Here is an 18,274-nt window from a genome sequence, read left to right as displayed (position 1 = left end):
ACCTGTACGCACACAAACACACACACCTGTACGCACACAAACACACACACCTGTACGCACACAAACACACACACCTGTACGCACACACCTGTACGCACACAAACACACACCTGAACGCACACAAACACACACCTGTACACAGAGACCTGTTAGAACCAACGCCAATACCCGCCACTCACCACTAAGTGACGGTGACGTCACCATGGCACCTGTGCCAGGCCGGGTGCACTTTGAGGCCACGTGAAGTGTCGAAGGCTCGCTGACAGGAGGTCTCAGGACAGACCCAGGTGGTGTCATGGGTTGGCTGACTGAGATCACGAGCAAATGCACCAGCTGTAACCCCTACTGTGCCAACTTACTGCACCCATGTATGCACAGACACAACCTGTACATACCCCTTTACGCACACACACAACCTGTACACTCACGCTTGTACACACACACCCCTACCGCTGTATGCACACACACAACCTGTACACTCACGCTTGTACACACCAGAAATATCTTCTATAAACACTCATCTCACCTAGGTAGGAAATTAGTTGATGGGGGGGAGGAGGGGAAGGGGGTGGTTGATGTACACATTCGGTAGGGGGGGGGGTCGCTGTGGCGGTGAGAGGGAGCCTGGGGGACCAGAGGGGAGGGGCCAATTCTATAAGTGGTAATCTCAGCAATTACCACTTCTCACAGCCACAGGGCCATGCTGGCACGGGGCCCACACACATCGAGAATGGTAGTGTGTGGATCAGTGAGCGTGTGTGGGTGTGCGAGCGTGTGGGTGTGCGAGCGTGTGTGGATGCGGCCAGGGGTGGTGCTGGCCACCCACCCGCTCGTGTGCAGTGCCGGCCTTCATTAGGTGCTGCTACTCTCGCCAACAGCACTTGCCCCAACAGTCTGTCAAGGCTACACGACACGGGGAGAGGAGCGAGGCTCACAGCAACGAGCAAAGCGTCGGGCGGCTAAAACACAGCAAGCTGGTACAGTAGGGGGCACAGGTGGTGCATCTGCCAGACATCTCAGTCAGTCAACCCATGGTACCTGGGTCTATCCCATGACCTCTTGTCAGCGAGCCTTCGACACCTAACATGGCCTCAGAGTGCATCTGGCCTGGTACGTCACCGCCACTTATTGGCGAATGGCGGTTGTTGCGTATTACACATCACACCAAGTACTCATTTGAGGCTGAGTCAACCTAGGGGAGGCCCATGACCGGTTAAAATAGACGTCACTGGAGTTGGCTGTGAGCAGGGAATCGGAGCGGGGAATCGAACCAGGGATGCCAGATTCGCAGCACGGCACGCTAACCGCTGCACCACCGCTCCCCACTCACACACGCGCAAACACAGCCCACACCCTCCCCCCACCACCCAACACCTCCGCATCCCTCGGGCCCCCCAAACACTCCACCCACGCACGCAAAAATTCAATCATGGGGCCCCCCCTCCTTCCACCTCCATCATGCACGCACGCACGCACGTCCACACACAAACACAACGATAACGATCCCCCGTGTAGCCTTGACAGACTGTTGGGGCAAGTGCTGTTGGCGAGCAGCGCCTATGAAGGCCGGCACTGTGGCACACGAGGGGGGTGGGTGGCCAGCACCACGCCCGCTCACATCCACTCACTCTCATCCCCTACACACGCGCAAACACTCCCTCTCATGCCCACTCACTCGGGTCACTAACTTACAAACTCACACCCACCAACTCACTTTTTCATCCACTCACCCGCGCACTGACCACCACCACACCAAAGACAAAGTTTCCCCTACATAGCCTAAACAGACTGTTGGGGCAAGTGCTGTTAGCGACTAGCACCTATGAAGGCCGGCACGGCACACGAGGGGGGTGGGGACGCCAGCACCACGCCCAGCTGCCTTTGTCTCCCGAGTGACAGCAATGTTTACACACCACACCAGATACTCATTTGAGGCAGAGTTGACCTGGAGGAGGCCCAGAACCGATTCAGATAATCGTCACCGGTGTTGGCCGTGAGCAGGGAATCGAACTCGGGTCGCCGGGTTCGTAGCGGGCCGACTGCTACCGCTACCACCACCAATCTATCGCAGTAACCGCTGCAGGGCTAAGAGCGTGCGGTCTCGGGCCAGGGGCCACGTTGTTGCTGGAACAGCGTTGGGATCAACAGGGAGGGGGACCCCCCCACACACGGAAGGGGACCCCCCGGGGACTCCCCGGGGACCCCCCCATCCCCCCATGCACACACATACAATAGGGGGCAGTGGGGGAGGGGGTTCTCGGGTTAGGGGTCAGTGTTCAGGCTGCAGGGGTCACAAGGAGTCGCGATGACCTTTGACTCCCTCGGCCTCTCCCCCTCTCCTCTCCGTGATTTCCCGGGTCCATGTCTCTCCCCTCTCTCTCCCCCTCTCCATCTCTCCACCCCTCCCTCTCTCCTGCATCTTCCCTCTCACCTCCCATCTCCTCTCTCTCATTCACGCCCACGCATGCACCCCCCACCGCCCACCTCAGCAGCTGAGCTGGGGGGGGAGGAGGAGGGGCTGTGGAGGGATTCTCCACTGCAGTGGCACCCGGGCTGCATTCTAATGTCACAGGGACCAAGGACGAGGGGAGGGGGGGATTGGAGGGGGGGTTGAATCCACCCAGGCACGCATTAGCAATCAGAGCAGCGTCGGCGCTCCCTCCTCTCCCTCTCTCTTCCCTCTCTCCCCGTAGCTTTCTCTCTGTCTCCCCTCTCCTCATCTCCCCCACTTCTCTCAATCTCCCCCTCTCTCTCCCTCTCCATTCCCTCCCTCTCTTTCCTTGTCTCTCTCTCACTCACCCCTCTGTCTCCCTCTTCCTCTGCCCCAACTCTCTCCTCCCTCCCTCTATCTCCCCCTTCTATCTCTCCTCTTTCCTACTCTCTCCGCACTATCTCTCCCCTCCCCCCCTCTCTCCCCTCTCTCCCCCCCATCTCTCCCCTCTACCCCTCCACTATCTCCACCAACAACGTTCGATCCCTCACATTGTGAAATCAACTCGCACACCCCCCCCCCACCCCTCTCCCCAAGCTCAAGAAATTCACGATCAAGGATCTCATCTCGAGACCTAAGAATCCGTGCTCATTGCCAATCTCTGGGACCGAGGATCAATATCCGGCCAGAAGGAATCAATCATCAGGGTTCCCCAGGCCGGATCCATTCCCGAACTCGGAGACCAATTTCCAACATCGAGGGTGAAGCGACAATGGCTGCTGGTCGCAAGGAGCCCCAGCGTCAATGGAGTTATCAATATCCCGCTCCCTGGGTTTAAGATATCAATCCCCGTGATCAAGGTCAAAACCGGATCTTTCGGGTCACGCCCTGGCAATGGTGATGATCCTGCTGACGATGATGCTGCTGCTGCCGATGATGATGCGATGATGATTCTGCTGCTGCTGATGCTGCTACCGATGATGCTGCAGCTGATGATGCTGCTGACCACAAGTTAGCAGTGGCAATGGGCCAGGTATCGGTGCAAGAGGTTAAGAGGGGGGGAGATATAGGCGAGTGGTGGCACAGCGGTTAGCACACTGCGCTACAAAACCCGGCTACCTGAGTTAAATTCCAGGCCACGGCCAACATCAGTGGAGTGTATTCGAACCGCTCCTGTACCTCCACTAGTTAATCTCAACCCTAAATAACTACCTGCTACAGTGTGTAAACTGTAGCAGGTTTCTCGCCACACCACCCCGCCATGCCGGCCTTCATAGGTGCTGCTACTTGCGAACGGCACTTGCCCCGACAAGCGGTTAAGGCCTACTCGGGGGATCTTTGTCTTGTTTGTGAATGGAATCTCTCTCCACCCCCCAACCCCATTCCGATAACGGGTAACACGCCCGGCCACCTTTGTCTCCCCCCGGCTGATGTCCGGCTGCCCGTCTTTAAAGCGATCGAGTGGAGGGCCCAGGGTCGATTCGAAAATTCGACAACGGGTTTGTGGTGCAGCGTGCTAACTACTGCGCCACCGCTCGCTCTCACACGCACACATGCACCTGGACACGCACACGCGTAGCTGCACACACACACGCTACATTCATACACATGTAGCCTTAACAGACTTAGGGCAAGTGCTGTTAGCGAGTAGCACCTACGAAGGCCGGCGCGGCACACGAGGGGATGAGTGGCCAGCACCACACCCGACCCCCTTTGTCTCCCTAGTGGCGATGTTTACACACCGCACCAGGTACTCGTTTGAGGCTGAGTCGACCTAGGGGAGGCCCAGGATCGGTTCAGATAATCGCTACAGGTGTTGGCCGTGAGCGGGAATCGAACTGGGGTAGCCGGGTTCATGGCGCAGTGTGCTAACCGCTACACTACCGCTCCCCACACGTACCTACGCACACGTACCTACGCACACGTACCTACGCACACGTACCTACGCACACGTACCTACGCACAAGTACCTACGCACTCGTGCGCATACGTTTCCGCGCGTGCGGTGCGATGCGGAAGGCACGCCGCTGTGACCGGGCGGGCCTGACTCAGTGCAATCGGAGTGCTGCGCATGGCCGACTCTCCCCAGGGGTAGAGATCGCGATGTAGACAGCACCCGGACACGCCACGAGTTCTGCGCAGACAGCAAGATCTCAGATACCACGCGCCTGGGATGTGCGTGCGTAGGGGATTGTGTGCGTAGGTGGTGTGTAGACTTGCCAGTGACCGGTACCAGCGGTGTCAAGATCGGCCCCAATGGAGGAGGCTCGTTGAAGACGCTAATGGGCAGTTGGAAGCAGTCGCTCTCCAGCAACAACAGAGAGCAAAGGAGTGATGCCCACAACAACGAGCGGAGTGCCGGGCTGCTAAAATATAGCAAGTTGGCGCAGAAGGGGGCACAAATGGTGCATCGGCCAGCCATCTCATTCAGCCAATGGCACCTGCAGGGTCTGTCCAGTGACCTCCTGTGAGTGAGCCTTCGAAACTTCACGTGGCCTTAAAGTGCATCTGGCCTGGCACAGGCGTTGTGGTTACATCACCGCCATTTCGTGGCGAATGGCGGCGATTGTTGAATCTGTGTAGGTACTCAGCGGTTATCGTGCTGCGCTACGAACCCGGCAACCCGAGTTCGATTCCAGCTCACAGACACCAAAACCAGTCACGATTATCTGAATCGGTCCTGGGCCTCCCTCATTGTCTTTGAGCAGTTTGTGCAATACTCCACAACCTGAACACGAGTTCACTTCCCCGTCACCCTAGGGTAACTCCCCTAGGTCGACTCAACCTCAAATGAGTACCTGGTGCAACGTGTAAACATCGTCACTGGGGAGACAAAGGCGGCCGGGCGTGGTTTTGGCCACCCACCCCCTCGTGTGTCATGCCGGCCTTTATTGGTGCTCGCTAACGGCACTTGCCCCTACATTCTGTTAAGGCTGCACGGGGGATCTTTGTCTTTGTATATGTGTGTGTACATCTGCGTGCATCTACGTCTGTGTGTATATCTGTGTGAGTGTACGTCTGTGTGTGTGTACATGTACATGTGTTTGTACGTTTCAGGAAAGGGCGGTCCTGCACGGATGCCATATTTTCTGTCCGTTTGCTACAGCAGAGGTGTAGGGAATTCCAACAAGACCTGCATCTCTGCTTTATTGACCTGGTCAAGGCCTATGATACCATCAGTAGGCCTGGGCTCTGGGTTGTTCTTCGTGCTTTCGGAATCCCGAACTCTCTGCTCACGATCATTAAGGACCTTCATGATGGTGAGTGGGCCCAGGTAAAACTACGTGGCCGGGAGTCGGAGCCATTCCCTGTTCATCTTGGGGTGCGACAGGGATGTCCTCTGGCTCCCACATTATTTACCATCTATTTCAACCACGTAGTTCGTGAAGCCTTCGATGGCTGTACCGGAGGAATTTCCATCTTGTACAGATACAATAGGAGGCTGATCGATGCCCGGGTGCAGTCAAGGGATGGCTCCCTATTGGTCAACCATGTTATGTATGCCGATGATCTGGTAATTGCTGCTCACTCAGATGAGGAGTTGGAGGTGCTCTGCTGAACCTAGAGCATGCCACTAAGAGGTGGGGCCTTACCATTATCCCCACCAAAACTAAGCACCTGTCTGGGTATTTTGTACACTCCACCCCCACAACTCCAAATTGGTAAAGTTGTGGAGAAAGTGGAGAGTTTCCCATACCTGGGCAGTGTGCTCATGACTGGCTCCGGTTTTACAGCAGAGGTCTCACTCCGAATCAGTCGAGCGGCATTGTCATTTCATCGGTTTGCTTTACGCTGTGTGGAAGCTACCCGGTCTGTCGCTTCACACCAAGCTTCAGGTCTGCTCGGCCACAGTCATTCCCTCCCTTCTCTACGCTTGCGAAACGTGGACCCCCCAAATGGGACATCTTCGCCGTTTAGAAATATTTAGGCTGGCCTGCCTACGATCAACCCTGGGTTTAACCAGGCTGGATTGTGTGAGGAGCTCACAAATCCTGGAAAAATCTGGACAAAATCCCATCGGTGAGCTCCTCCAGAGGGCGGAGGAGCGACACTCACAACAACGAGCGGAATGCCGGGTGGCTAAAGCTGGTACAGTAGGGGACACAGGTGGTGCATCGTCCAGTCATCTCAGTCAGTCGACCTGTGGCACCTGGGTCTACCCCGTGACCTGCCAGTGGGCGTTCGACACTTCACGCGGCCTCAACGTGCACATAGCATGGCACAAGCGCCGTGGTGACGTCACCGTCACTTATTGGCGAATGGCTGTTGTTGTTGTGTACGTCTGTGTGTGTGTACGTCTGCTTGTGGGTACATCTGCGTGTGTACGTGTGTGTGTGTACGTCTGTGTGTGTGTACGTCCGTGCATCTATAAAACATTTACTCGCACGCACACCCGCGCACCCACACATACACACACCCACACACGCACGCCCACACCCGCGCACGCGCGCACCCACCCACACAAGCACACCCACAAGCCCGTACAAAAGCACATACGCTACACATGTACCTGCACACACACACATACCTACACAAAGACACGTACCTACACATGCAAACACAAAGACAATTATCCCCCGTATAGCCTTAATAGACTGTAGGGGCAAGTGCTGTTAGCGAGCACCTATAAAGGCCGGCACGGCACAAGAGGGGGTGGGTGGCCAATACCACACCCGGCCACTTTTGTCTCCCTAGTGGCGATGTTTACACACCGCACAAAGTACTCATTTGAGGCCTAGTCGACCTAGGGGAGGCCCTGGACCGGTTCAGATAATCGTCACCGGTGTTGGCCGTGAGCGGGAATCGAACCCGGGTTCCCAGGTTCGTAGCGCAGCGCGCTAACCACTACACTACCTCTCCCCATACCTACATACACACACAACTGCACACACGCATGTCCCTACACACACATACCTACGCGCTAGTGCGGAAGGTGCGATGCGGAAGGCACGCCGCTGTGACCGGGCGCTCTGCGCATGGCCGACTCTCCCCAGGGGTAGAGATCGCGATGTAGACAGCACCCGGACACGCGACGAGTTCCGCGTGGACAGCAAGATCTCAGATACCACGCGCTGGGAGGTGCGTGCGTTGGTGCGTGCAGGTGTGTATAGGTGTGTGTGTGTGTGTGTGCGTAGGTGTGTGTGCGTAGGTGTGTGTGCGTGCATAGGGTTGTGTGCGTGCGTAGGTGTGTGTGTGTGTGTGTGCGGGGAACGATAGTGCAGCGGTCAGCGCGCCGCACAACGAACCCGGCGGCCCGATTTCAATTCCCGGTCATGACCAACTCCAGTGACGACTATCTCAACCGGACCTGGGCCTCCTCCCCTCAAATGAGTGGCTGGTGTGGTGTAGCAAAAACTGGGGAGACAAAGGCGGCCGGGCGTGGTGCTGGCCACCCACCCCCTCGTGTGTCGTGTGTGTATAGGTGTGTGCACAACAGTGGGCACAGGCGGTGCATCGGCCAGTCATCTCAGTCAGTAGACCCATGGAACCTGGGTCTGCCCTGGGATCTCCTGCCGGCGCGCGTTCGATACTTCACGTGGCCTCAACGTGCAAATAGCCTGGCACAAGCGCCGTGGTGTTGTCACCACCACTTAGTGACGAGCTGCGATTGTTGTTGTTGTTGTTATAGGTGATGCTCACAACAGCAAGTTGGAAGAGTTGGAGGCAGAGGTGGTGCATCAGCTTTCATCTGTCAGTCAACCCATGGCACCTGGGAGTTTGTCCCGTGACTTCCTGCCAGCGGGCGTTCGACACTTCACGTGGCCTCAGAGTGCCCTGGTCTGGCAAAAGTGCCGTGGTCCCCTCAATGGCGGTTATTGCATAGGTGTGTGCAAGTGTGTTGAGCGGTAGTCTAACGGTTAGCGCGCTGCGATACCAATCCAGCGACCCGAGTCCGATTCTCGCTCACGAGCGATAACACCAGTAAACATTTGAAACGATCCTGGGCCTCCCCTAGGGTAACTTAGCCTTAAATGAGTACTTAGTGCGGTGTGTAAACACGAGCACTGGGGAGGCATGGGTGGCCAGGCGTGGTGGTGGCCACCCACCCCCCTCGTTCGTCGTTGTGGCTGGAATAGGTGCTCGCTAACAGAAATTACCCCACCAGTCTTTGTCTGTGTGCGTGTACATCTGTGTGCGTGTACATCTGTGTGTAGGGAGCGGAAGTGCAGCGTTTCGCGCTACAAACCCAGCCACCTGAACCGGTCCTGGGCCTCCCCTAGGTCGACTCAACCTTAAATGAGTACCTGGTGCAGTGGTCAAGCATCACCACTAGGGAGACAAAGGCAGCCGGGCGTGGTGTTGGCCACCCACCCCCTCGTGTGCCGTGCCGGCCTTCATAGGTGGTCGCTAAAAGCACTTGCTCTCACAGTCTGTACAGGCTATAGGGGGGTCTTTGTCTTTTGTGTCCATAAAAAAACATTTTCTCATCAACATTAAAAACAAAACATCTCCACACACAAACACATGAACACACACGCAGCTCAATATTTTCGATTGGCAACCCAATTGCACACACAGATGGCTGGCAGTGTGGATGGCAGTGTGGGTGACAATGTGAGTGGTAATGCGAGTGGCAGTGTGGGTGGCAGTGTGGGTGGCAGTGCGGGTGGCAGTGCGGGTGGCAGTGCGGGTGGCAGTGCGGGTGGCAGTGCGGGTGGCAGTGCGGGTGACAGTGCGGGTGGCAGTGCAGGTGGCAGTGTGAGTGGCGGTGGCAGTGTGGGTGGCAGTGTGGGTGGCAGTGTGGGTGACAGTGTGGGTGGCAGTGTGGGTGGCAGTGTGGGTGGCAGTGTGAGTGGCGGTGGCAGTGTGGGTGGCAGTGTGGGTGGCAGTGTGAGTGGCGGTGGCAGTGTGGGTGGTAGTGTGGGTGACAGTGTGGATGGCAGTGTGGGTGTCAGTGTGGGTGTCAGTGTGAGGGCAGTGTGAGTGGCAGCGTGCGTAGCAGTGAGGGCAGTGTGGGTGGCAGTGTGGGTGGCAGTGTGGGTGGCAGTGTGAATGGCAGTGTGAGTGGCAGTGTGGGTGGCAGTGTGGTGTGGGAGGGTTCAGTATTATTGCCGCTTATCAGCAGGCCTTAGGTGATGGCGGCACAGATCTCATGCCCGGCACCCAATCTGACTCAAGTGCACACGGGGCCTCGGGGAGGGAGAGAAGATATGGAGGGAGAGAAGCCAGGTAGTGGTGCAGAGGTGCATTGCGGATATAAGGTAGCTGGGCGTGGTTTTGGCAACGCCACCCCTCGCTCCACTTGCACAACACCGGCCTTCATAGGCGCTGCAACTCGCTAACATCGCTTGCCCCGACAGTCGACGTTACGCCATGCGGGCGATCTTCATGTCAAAAATTGAGTCACCCCATAAGCACCTTGGGGGGGGGGGGGGGTCTTGTCCCCTGACCTTCTGCACAGCAGCGAGCGTTCGACAATTCAGGCGATGGCCGCAAGGTGTACCCAACCTGGCACAAGCACCGTGGTGACGTAACCGCCACTTGGTGGCGGACGGCGGCTGTTGTAGCTGCTGTGTGTGCGCGCGTGCGACTGCGGGCGACACCTTAAGCCACAGCCATGCCCCCTTCTCTTTAGAGCAACACCTGCGCCGGCTGGAAACATTCAGGCTGGCTCTGCCTCCGATCCATCCTGGGGTTTAAGCGGCAGACTGGATTACAGTGCGAGGAACTCGCACGTCCTACAAAAGATCGGGATATAATCCAATCATCGGTGAGCTCCTCCGGCAAGCAAGGCTATGCTGGTTGGGGCATGCAGCCCGCGTGCCAGGTCACCGCGTGCCCGGCCACCGCATGCCCAGCCACCGCATGCCCAAACAGCTTCTGTTTGGCCAGATATAGGGGGCTAAATGAACACGGCACAGAGACGGGCTGATGTTTGGGTGGGCGAGTAGGTGAGTGAGTGGGTGGTTTGGTGTAAGTAAGTGGCATGGGCTGGAGAAGAGATGGGTTAATGCAGTACAGGAGCATGTGGAGCTGAGTGCACTTTGCGATGTATCAGCAGTGTTAAGATCAGCCTTCAAGATGCCATGTGTATTGCGCATATACAGGGTATCCTTGTCTCTTCAGAGGTGCGTGTGTGTGCATATGTGTGTGTGTGTGCACATGTGTACGCATGTGTCCGTGTGAGTGTGTGTCTGTACGCGCATGTGTGTGTGTGTGTGGGGAGCGGTAGTGTGTCGGTTAGCAAGCTGCGATACGAACCCGGGCACCCGAATTCAATTCCCGCCACGGCCAACAGCAGCGACGATAATTTGAATCGGTCCTGGACCTCCCCTAGGTCGACTCAGCCTCAAATGAGTACCTGGTGCGTTGTGCAAACATCGCCACTGGGGAGACAAAGGCGGCCAGCCGTGGTGCTGGCCACCCACCCCCTTGTGTGCCGTGCCGGCCTTCATAGGTGCTCGCTAACAGCATTTGCCCCAACAGTCTGCTGAGGCTATAGGGGAGAGGTGGGGGATCCATTGTCTATGTGCGTCCGTGTGAGCGCGTGCGTTCACAGGGAGACTGCACCGCTGACGAGTCACAGCGTCGTCGTTGCAGTGACTCAATTACCTCGCATCACACCGCCACCTCACCACCCAGCAGCCTCCAAACACCCCTCCCCCCCAAACCCAACCTCACCAAACACCACCACTACACCCCCCACCTCTACCCACACTTTACCCCACCACAAGGGAACCCAGCGAGTCCACCGTGTGCTGCCCACCAGCCACAGCAACGACGATGCACGGCTAGCACCCGCCAAAGGTGGAAAAAAACGCGGTTACGGCGCGCTCCGATGCGAGTATATTTTCGTCGTCGTCATATTTCGTGCTCGAACCAAAAATAAATAAATACGTGCCGTCACCGTCACCGCGCGATGTCGTGCCCCTTAAAAAAACCAAGCAAACAAAGTGCCGTGCACGTAATTTCTTAGTGTACCGCCACCCTGGGACCGCTCGAGGCATCTTCCCCCAGCAGAGCGATGCGTCAGGAGGGTCCTGCGTGGGGATGTTTGGTCATCGCCAGTTGCACTGGGTGCTGTCGGTTTTTTTTTCTTTGAGGTGTGAGAGGAAACCGGAGAGTGTGGAAACAACTCAGCAAGAAGAGAGGGGGGCGCGGAGAGAGAGAACGTACAAACTCCACACACTCTCACTCACCAAGCCACCCACTCATTCACACACCCATTCACACTCACTCACTCACACTCACCCACCCACGCTCTCACAAACTTACTTACGCTCACTAACCCACTCACTCACCCTCACCCACTCGCTCATGCACAATCACTCACACTCTCACCCACTCGCTCATGCTCACTCTCACACTCTCTTAAGCATTCTCACGTACTCACACTCTCACTAACTCACTCACACGCTCACTCACCCCCTCACAATCTCACACTCACTTACACTGATCTTATTTCACCACTTAAGAGATACTTTCCATGGCTGTACTGGAGGAATCTCCAACTGGTACAGCTACAATGGGGTTCTGATCGATGCCCAGGTGTAGTCAAGGGATGGCTCCCTATTGGTCAATCATGTTACGTACGCTGATGATCTGGTGATTGCTGCTCACTCTGAGGAGTTGGAGATTCTGCTGTTGAACCTGGAACGTTGAACCTGGAACGTTGGGGCCTTATCATCAGCCCCCACAAAATCAAAGCACCTGTCTGGGTATTTTATATCACTCATCCCCTTCCACTCCCCATGAGTGATGGGGCATTTGTGGAGAGAGTGGAGAAGTTTCCGTATCTGGGCAGTGTGCTCATAACCGGCTCCGGTTTGGCAATGGAGGTCTAACTCCGAATCAGTCGAGCACATTATCTTTTCATTAGCCACGTAACGCTGTGTGGAAGCTACCTGGTTTGTCGCTCCACACAAAGCACTGGGTCATCTCGGCCACAGTCATGCCCTCCCTTCTCTATGCTTGTGAAACGTGGACCCCCCTAATGGAACATCTGCGCAGGTTTGAAATATTCAGGCTGGCCTGCCTACGATCCATCCTGGGTTTAACCAGGCTGGATTGCGTGAGTAGCTCACAGATCCTTAAGAGATCTGGACACAGTGCCATAAGTGACCTCAGGCAGGCAAGGCTGCACTTGCTGGGTCATGTAGCCTATTTGCCCAGCCACTGCATGCCCAAGCAGCTTCTGTTTGGCCAGATAGGGGCAGATAAATGGGCATGGAATGGGTTGGAGAAGAGACGTAATGATGCGGTACAGGAGGATGTGGAGCTGAGTGGACTTGCTGAAGACTGGTACAAGCATTGATTGGCCTCTGTGGAAGAGGCTCATGAAGGACATTACTGGGCAGTTGGAGATAGTCGTCCTCCAACAATAATGGAGGGCAGAGGGGCGACGCTCACGACAACTCGTGGAGCGCCGGGCGGATACAAAACATAAAATGCAGAAATGACTGGCAGCTGCCAGTCAACCCATGGCACTTGGCTCTGTCCCGTGACCTCCTGTCAGCGAGCCTTCGACACTTTACATGGCTTAAAAGTGCACCTGGCCTGGCACAGGTGCCACGGTGATGTCACCGCCATTTCATGGCGTACGGCGGCCGTTGTGTACGGGGATGCGTGTGTATGTGGACAGCGGTGGCGCAGTGGTTAGCGCGCTGCGCTAATAACCTGAGGGAACCGAGTTCGACTCGCGCTCGCAACCAGAAGCAAACAGCTAGGACGCCGAGATCGACTCGGCCTCAAACGAGTACCTGGTAGGGCGCCGTACTCTATTGAGCATCGTAAAGGTGCAGTACGGGCGTCCGTGGGCGCTGCTCGCCCACAGCACTTGCCCCGTCAGCCCTCGTGGGCTAGAGGGGGGACCTTTGTTGTGCGTGGGCGCCTGATGCATTATAGATGCTGTGTGCGTGAGATACAATGGGACGGGGAGACGGGACCACGCCACCCTCATGCAATATGCATGGCACGCGGAGACCAACCCGAGACACGTGGAGACACGGAGACACGGGGGGGGGTGAGGGGGGGGAGACACGTGCGGATAGGGTCATGGAGACACGGGGAGAGTCAGGGGGAGACACGTGCAGGCGCCTTGGTGACACGGGAAGACATGTGTAGAGGGCGGAGACACGGGGACGTGGAGAGAGACAAGCAGAGACACGGGGCGACACGGCGAGACGCATGCAGTGAGCGGAATGGGAGACAATTGGCAACTACATTCCAATACCCCCCATCAACACACAAGATAAAGATCCCCCATGGAGGCTTAACAGACGGTTGCGACAAGTGCTGTTAGCGATGAAGGCCGGCACCACGCACTAGGGGGTGGTGGGTTGCTAGCACCACGCCCAGCCGCCTTTGTCTCCCTAGTGGCAATGTTTACACATCGCACCGGGTACTTATTTGAGGCTGAGTTGACCTAGGGTAGGCCCAGGACCGGTTCAGATAATCGTCACTGGTGTTGGCCATGAGCGGGAATCGAACTCGGGTCACCTGGTTTACAGCGTGCTTACCACTAACACTACCGCTCCCTAGAACACCCACACCCCCACCCCCAATACACACTACACACAAACCTACAATACACACTACACACACCACGCACACCTACACCCCCCCCAATACACACTACACACACCACACACCCCTACACCCCCCCCAATACACACCTACACCCCCCCCAATACACACTACACACACCTACACCCCCCCCCCCAATACACACTACACACACCTAACTCCCCCCCAATACACACCACACACACCTACAACCCCCCCAATACACACTACACACACCTACACCACTCCCAATACACACTACACACACCACACACACCTACAACCCCCCCAATACACACCACACACACCACACACACCTACACCCCCCAATACACACCACACACACCTACAACCCCCCCAATACACACTACACACACCTACACCCCCCCCCCCAATACACACTACACACACACCTACAATACACACTACACACACCACACACACCTACAACCCCCCCAATACACACTACACACACCACACACACCTACAACCCCCCCCAATACACACCACACACACCTACACCCCCCCCCAATACACACTACACACACCACGCACACCTACACCCCCCCCAATACACACCACACACACCTACACCCCCCAATACACACCACACACACCACACACAACTACAACCCCCCCAATACACACTACACACACCTACACCCCCCCCAATACACACCACACACACCTACAACCCCCCCAATACACACCACACACACCTACAACCCCCCCAATACACACTACACACACCTACACCCCTCCCAATACACACTACACACACCACACACACCTACACCCCTCCCAATACACACTACACACACCACACACACCTACACCCCCCAATACACACCACACACACCTACAACCCCCCCAATACACACTACACACACCTACACCCCCCCCAATACACACTACACACACCTAGACCCCCCCCAATACACACTACACACACAACACACACCTACACCCCCCCAATACACACAACACACACCTACACCCCTCCCAATACACACTACACACACCACACACACCTACACCCCCCAATACACACCACACACACCTACAACCCCCCCAATACACACTACACACACCTACACCCCCCCAATACACACTACACACACCTACACCCCCCCCATACACACCACACACACCTATACCCCCCCCCCATGCACACTACACACACACCTCACCTACACACCACACACACCTACACACCACCCCATACACACTACACCCCCCCAAAACACACTACCCACACCACACACACCCCACCTACACACCACACACACCTACAAAGAAAAAGATCCCAGTATAGCCTGAACAGACTGTAGGGGCAAGTGCTGTTAGCGAGCACCTATAAAGGCAAGTGCTGTTAGCGAGCTGCACTTCGGGCCGGCACGGCACACAAAGGGTTGGGTGGCCATCATCACGCCCGGACGCCTTTGTCTCCCCAGTGGCGATGTTTACACACCGCACCAGGTGCTCGTTTGAGGATGCGTCGACCTAGGGGAGGCCCGGGACCGGTTCAGATAAACGTCACTGGTGTTGGCCGTGAGCGGGAATCGAACTCGGGTCGCCAGGTTCATAGCGCAGCGCGCTAACCACGACACTACCGCTCCACAAACACCCCTCAATACACACACACACCCCACCTAGACACACCCACTCACACACACACACCCCACCTACACACACACCCCACCTACACACACACCCCACCTACACACACCAATGCTCACGCACACCACCAACCTACACACAAAAACAACTATCCACACCCCCCAACACACCTGTTCCCCTCCCATACTCAATAACCCACACACACTTAATCACCCACACCTACTCACTCACCAACACACACACCCACCCACTCACCCACACACACACACCCACTCACTCACTCACCAACACCCACACCTACTCACTCACCCACACACACACCTACTCACTCAATCACCCACACACACACCTACTCACTCAATCACCCACACACACACCTACTCACTCAATCACCCACACACACACATACTCACTCAATCACCCACACACACACCTACTCACTCAATCACCCACACACACACCTAGTCACTCAATCACCCACACACACACCTACTCACTCAATCACCCACACACACACCCACCCACTCACCAACACACACACCCACCCACTCACCCACACACACACCCACTCACTCACCAACACACTCACTCACCAACACACACACCCACTCACTCACCAACACACACCCACTCACCCACCAACACACACACCCACTCACTCACCAACACACACACCTACTCACTCACCCACACACACACCTACTCACCAACACCCACACCTACTCACTCACCCACACACACACCTACTCACTCAATCACCCACACACACACCTACTCACTCAATCACCCACACACACACCCACCCACTCACCCACACACACACCCACCCACTCACCCACACACACACCAACACACACACCCACTCACTCACCAACACACACCCACTCACCCACCAACACACACACCCACTCACTCACCAACACACACCTACTCACCCACACACACACCTACTCACCAACACCCAAACCTACTCACTCACCCACACACACACCTACTCACTCACCAACACACACTCACAATCACCTCCACAGACACACACACACCCACTCACCCACACACACTCACTCACTAACACACACACCCACTCACACACCCACACACACACCCACACACACACCTACTCACCAACACCCACACCTACTCACTCACCCACACACACACCTACTCACTCACCAACACCCACAACTACTCACTCACCCGCACACACACCTACTCACTCACCAACACACACTCACAATCACCTCCACAGACACACACACCCACTCACCCACACACACTCACTCACCAACACACACACCCACTCACACACCAACACGCACTCACAATCACCCCCACAGACACACACACATACTCCCCAACACACAAACACGTACCCACACAGCCCAACACCCACACCCATAGAGACAACACCACTCATCACCCACACACAGTTGCCCATTCACACACCCACGCAGCCACCCACACCACAAGCCTTCACACACAAAGACAAAGATCCCCTGTATAGCCTGTCACAGCCTGTTGGGGCAAGTGATGTAAGCGAGTCCGCGCCTATGAAGGCCGGCATGACGAGGTGGCAGGAACCACGCCCGGCCGCCTTTGTCTCCCCAGTGGCGATGTTTACTACACACCGCACCAGGTACTCATTTGAGGCAGTCGACCTGGGGGAGGCCCAGGACGGGTTCAGAAAATCGTCGCTCGTGTTGGCCGTGAGCGGGAATCGAACTCGGGTAGTCGGTAGCTGGGCCCTGACCACTGGGCCACCGCTCCCCACTTGCACAGAACTACCCACAAACACACAGACTCAGACACACAACACACAACTATCCACACACACATCACACACACACAGACTCACACACAGCCACACAACACACAACTATCCACACACACCACACAGACTCACACACACAACAGACACCACACACACACAACACACCCACACTTACACAACACGCACACCACACACAGACTCACACACTCACAACACACACAGACTCACAACACACAGACACACAACACACTCACGCAAGACAACTCCCCCCCGTCCCCTCATTTCCCTCGGCAGCGCCATCTCGTCTCTCACCTGCAACACCTGAGGCGAACCTGGAGCGGGCCCCAGGAACGTGGACACGCGAGACGGGTCCCGGCGCGCGGGAGGCGGCGGCGGCGGCGAAGGCGAAGACGGAGTCGGAGTCGCGAGTCGCTGTTGCAGGGCAGCGCCTGCGTGAGGGGGCAGCCACGGGGAGCGAGCGTGAGGGGCGTCTCGGGGGCTGCCCGCTGAGAGAGCGACTCTCTCTCTCTCTCCCCCCTTGCCTCTCGCGCGCTCTCCCCTACCCTCTCTCTCTCTCCTCTCCCCCCTCTCTCTCTCCCCTCCCCTCTCTCTCTCCCCTCCCCTCTCGCTCTCTCCCTCTCTCTCTCGCTCTCCCTCTCGCGCGCTCTCCCCTCTCTCTCTCTCGCCTCCCCTCTCGCTCTCCCCTCTCTCTCCCCTACCCTCCCTCTCTCTCCCCTCTCCTCTCTCTCCCTCCCTCCCTCTCTCTCGCTCTCCCCTCCCTCTCGCGCGCTCTCCCCTACCCTCTCTCTCTCTCCCCTCCCCTCTCTCGCTCCCTCTCGCGCGCTCTCCCCTCCCCTCTCTCTCTCTCCCTTCTCTCTCCCTCTCGCTCTCCCCTCCCTCTCTGTGGGGGAGAGGGAAGGGGAGAGCGCCCGCCACCCCCACGTGCT

At 56.7% G+C, this 18,274-nt stretch overlaps 1 protein-coding gene across 1 annotated transcript in view; it reads right to left on the bottom strand.

Moving 5' to 3' along the window:
- LOC116952815 (plasma membrane calcium-transporting ATPase 2-like) overlaps positions 1-17,894 on the bottom strand; it is a 110,516-nt gene extending 92,622 nt beyond the window's left edge. Inside the window, 1 exon segment of the mRNA XM_076074546.1 lies at positions 17,640-17,894. The gene's annotated coding sequence lies outside the window, so the exon portion shown is untranslated.
- Between the last annotated feature and the right edge of the window lie 380 nt (positions 17,895-18,274).

Source organism: Petromyzon marinus, chromosome 48, assembly GCF_048934315.1.
Source record: "Petromyzon marinus isolate PM22_M1 ecotype Great Lakes invasive population chromosome 48, UKy_Petmar_22M1.pri1.0, whole genome shotgun sequence".
Classification (NCBI taxonomy): Eukaryota; Metazoa; Chordata; class Hyperoartia; order Petromyzontiformes; family Petromyzontidae; genus Petromyzon; species Petromyzon marinus.
The sequence above is the reverse complement of the archived record's forward strand: the minus strand, read 5'-3'. Positions and strand labels throughout refer to the sequence as shown.